Below are 4,843 nucleotides of genomic sequence, written 5' to 3'. Positions count from 1 at the left end.
TATATTAACTGATTTGACTTTTGTAAGTTAGTTTGGTTCAATTTCAAGGACAAAAACATTTTCAACGTTTTTATGTATTTGCCTTTTATGGTAATCTGGGAAAAGGTGAGAGAATCCGTCTTTAGCTTTGGCATGGGGGGACACATTTTGGGAGAATGTATTTTTTTTACTAAGGTGTTTTTCACCAAAGTTGACTGGTATGATATTCTTTGATATGTTGACTGCATATATTTTCTAAACACAAAACCCCATCCCCTTTTTTAAACTTTTATATATTTGATATTTACAAAGGTTTTTGTATTTTGCTTGTGTGTAGTGTCACTAGCTGCCAATGCTTTACCAACTATATTACAAAGACACTGAAGAATAATAATAATAATAATAATAGCTATGGTGGTGTGCCCAAGAGCAGCTGGTTAAGAACAAAAGTGGGATGTTTTCAGATTCTTGTGTTAACTTTTTAATCTAGGAGACATTTATTTACAAGAAGAACTGACATGGTACTGAAGGAGCAGCTTTGAAAACCAATATATTTTAAAAGCTTGAAGGACTTCTTTTATTTAATAATTCATAACTTGTTTATTTATGGCTTCCTGCATGATGCTGCTTTTTTTTAAAATACCCAGATGTTTTTCTAAATGATTTGTGTGTCTGACATTGAATAACCTGTGTTGATGGGTAGAGGAAGCCTGATGGAACAGCCTGTGTTGATGGGTAGAGGAAGCCTGATGGAACAGCCTGTGTTGATGGGTAGAGGAAGCCTGATGGAACAGCCTGTGTTGATGGGTAGAGGAAGCCTGATGGAACAGCCTGTGTTGATGGGTATAGGAAGCCTGATGGAACAGCCTGTGTTGATGGGTAGAGGAAGCCTGATGGAACAGCCTGTGTTGATGGGTAGAGGAAGCCTGATGGAACAGCCTGTGTTGATGGGTAGAGGAAGCCTGATGGAACAGCCTGTGTTGATGGGTAGAGGAAGCCTGATGGAACAGCCTGTGTTGATGGGTAGGGGAAGCCTGATGGAACAGCCTGTGTTGATGGGTAGAGGAAGCATGATGGAACAGCCTGTGTTGATGGGTAGAGGAAGCCTGATGGAACAGCCTGTGTTGATGGGTAGAGGAAGCATGATGGAACAGCCTGTTGAGTGGTGCAATCTTGCCAGCCTGTGTTGATGTCCCAAATGGGACCCTACCCCTCCCTACATAGTGCACTATATGAGCCCTGGTCAAAAGTACTAGTATTCCATTTGGGACGGAGTCTTAGGACCCCTATTCACACTGCCGAGGCAGTAGATTGTAATGTCCAATGGAACAGCCTGGGACATGCAGTGTTTTCTATGTCCATGTTTCTGTTCAATAAATAAACTGAAAATACCTCTGATTTAGTTTGTTTTAAGCTGTCTCGCCATGAATATTCAGTCATTTGTCCTGTGTTATTGGAATATGAATATGTTCTTCTATTCTAGCTGTGATCGAGGTTTATTTAGGTTTTATTTATCTAGACTATGATCTCAAGTTGCAACCAGTGTCATACAGTACTGGTATTTATCATCCAGAATCTATCGTCTTTTTTTTATATATATACTGGGTTCACACAGAGAATTAATCCCTTTATATATACTGGGTTCACACAGAGAATTAATCCCTTTATATATACTGGGTTCACACAGAGAATTAATCCCTTTATATATACTGGGTTCACACAGATAATTAATCCCTTTATATATACTGGGTTCACACAGAGAATTAATCCCTTTATATAGACTGGCTTCACACAGAGAATTAATCCATTTATATATACTGGGTTCACACAGAGAATTAATCCCTTTATATATACTGGGTTCACACAGAGAATTAATCCCTTTATATATACTGGGTTCACACAGAGAATGAATCCCTTTATATATACTGGGTTCACACAGAAATTAATCCCTTTATATATACTGGGTTCACACAGATAATTAATCCCTTTATACATACTGGGTTCACACAGAGAATTAATCCCTTTATATATACTGGGTTCACACAGAGAATTAATCCCTTTATATATACTGGGTTCACACAGAGAATTAATCCCTTTATATATACTGGGTTCACACAGAGAATGAATCCCTTTATATATACTGGGTTCACACAGATAATTAATCCCTTTATATATACTGGGTTCACACAGAGAATTATGATCCAAAACATTTCAACATTTTGTTTGTTGTCCAGCATTCTGTCAGTCATAGCTCACTTACGCCATCAACTGACCACTTGGTTTTACTGCAGCGTGATCTTCTGTCCTATTGGCTGGTCAGTGATGGTGCTGCAGACTGGTCCTCTATTCATTGGCCAGTGACTGTTGACTAAATAGGCCATCATATTTGCATATTTCCAACTAATTTGCATGTATGTAAAGGGAGAGTAACAAGTCCACAGCAGGTTTCAAATCCAAATCTAATTTTATTTGTCACATGCCCTGAACACAACATGTGAAATGCTTACATTATACAAGCCATTAACCAACAATACAATTTAAAGAAAAATAACTACTAAAATGAACTGAAGTAAAAACTAAAATAAAAAAATAAGAATTTTCACAATGTTATAACAAAAATAAATATATTTCTAACATTCAATTAAATCAACTGTGATCATTCAAGTATATGAAGACGCTATAAATAAACCAGTCAGTAAAGTGTCTTAGTTGGCCATAGGACTCTGGTCTAAAGTAGTGCACTATATAGGGAATAGGGCTCTGGTCTAAAGTAGTGCACTAAGTAGGGAATAGGACTCTGGTCTACAGTAGTGTACTATATAGGGAATAGGACTCTGGTCTAAAGTAGTGCACTATATAGGGAATAGGGCTCTGGTCTATAGTAGTGCACTATGTAGGGAATAGGGCTCTGGTCTACAGTAGTGCACTATATAGGGAATAGGGCTCTGGTCTAAAGTAGTGCACTATGTAGGGAATAGGGCTCTGGTATCAGTAGTGCACTATATAGGGAATAGGGCCCTGGTCTATAGTAGTGCACTATGTAGGGAATAGGGCCCTGGTCTAAAGTAGTGCACTATATAGGGAATAGGGCTCTGGTTTAAAGTAGTGCACTATATAGGGAATAGGGCTCTGGTCTATAGTAGTGCACTATGTAGGGAATAGGGCTCTGGTCTATAGTAGTGCACTATATAGGGAATAGGGCTCTGGTCTATAGTAAGTAGTGCACTATATAGGGAATAGGGCCCTGGTCTAAAGTAGTGCACTATGTAGGGAATAGGGCTCTAGTCTAAAGTAGTGCACTATGTAGGGCTCTGGTCTCTGGTCTAAAGTAGTGCACTATATAGGGAATAGTGCTCTGGTCTAAAGTAGTGCACTATATAGGGAATAGGGCTCTGGTCTATATTAGTGCACTATATAGGGAATAGGGCTCTGGTCTAAAGTAGTGCACTATGTAGGGAATAGGGCTCTGGTCTAATGTAGTGCACTATATAGGGAATAGGGCTCTGGTCTATAGTAGTGCACTATATAGGGAATAGGGCTCTGGTTTAAAGTAGTGCACTATGTAGGGAATAGGGCTCTGGTCTAAAGTAGTGCACTATATAGGGCTCTGAATAGGGCTCTGGTCTAAAGTAGTGCACTATATAGGGAATAGGGCTCTGGTCTAAAGTAGTGCACTATGTAGGGAATAGGGCCCTGGTCTATAGTACTATGTGCACTATGTAGGGAATAGGGCCCTGGTCTAAAGTAGTGCACTATATAGGGAATAGGGCTCTGGTCTAAAGTAGTGCACTATATAGGGAATAGGGCTCTGGTCTATAGTAGTGCACTATGTAGGGAATAGGGCTCTGGTTTAAAGTAGTGCACTATATAGGGAATAGGGCTCTGGTCTATAGTAGTGCACTATGTAGGGAATAGGGCCCTGGTCTATAGTAGTGCACTATATAGGGAATAGGGCTCTGGTCTATAGTAGTGCACTATGTAGGGAATAGGATGCCATTTTAGACACATTAGTTTAAACATAGGTCCAGTGTTGTTAATGACAGCAGCGACTACCAATACTTGTTAGCCCGTTAAAATACCCATCTGTCATGAAGTCCATTTGCCAACCCAACGAGGTCCTGTTCACAGCGGTATGTAACATATCACCCTGGTCTGTAGAGCGAGGTTGTTCTCTCTAATCGTTGAACTTTCTGTCTGAACATTTAGATATATTTTTACTGCATTGTTAGCTCTACTGTAGTTTTCCTATCTATGTGAGGTCACTGTACATTCATTTAATGTATATACCTTCATAATCCTAGACTCTCTACATGCAAAGAAATATCCATTGTGTTTAAAACATCAAAGAAACTCTCTTGTTTAAATATGAAAAACCATTGAACCTTCCGTAAAAGAATGTTGTGACAGATTCCCTGGAAGAACCTTCCATAAAAGAATGTTGTGACAGATTCCCTGGAAGAACCTTCCATAAAAGAATGTTGTGACAGATTCCCTGGAAGAACCTTCCATAAAAGAATGTTGTGACAGATTCCCTGGAAGAACCTTCCGTAAAAGAATGTTGTGATAGATTCCCTGGAAGAACCTTCTGTAAGAGAATGTTGTGATAGATTCCCTGGATTAACCTTCCGTAAGAGAATGTTGTGATAGATTCCCTGGAAGAACCTTCCGTAAGAGAATGTTGTGATAGATTCCCTGGAAGAACCTTCTGTAAGAGAATGTTCTGATAGATTCCTGGAGAACCTCTCTTAAGAGAATGCTGTGACAGATTACTGAAGAACCTTCCATAAGAGCTGTTCCACTGGATGTCATAAGGTGAATGCACCAATTTGTAAGTCGCTCTGGATAAGAGCGTCTGCTAAATGAC

Source organism: Oncorhynchus keta, unplaced genomic scaffold (genome assembly GCF_023373465.1).
Source record: "Oncorhynchus keta strain PuntledgeMale-10-30-2019 unplaced genomic scaffold, Oket_V2 Un_contig_1190_pilon_pilon, whole genome shotgun sequence".
NCBI classification, from domain to species: domain Eukaryota; kingdom Metazoa; phylum Chordata; class Actinopteri; order Salmoniformes; family Salmonidae; genus Oncorhynchus; species Oncorhynchus keta.
Note: the sequence above shows the minus strand (reverse complement) of the source record.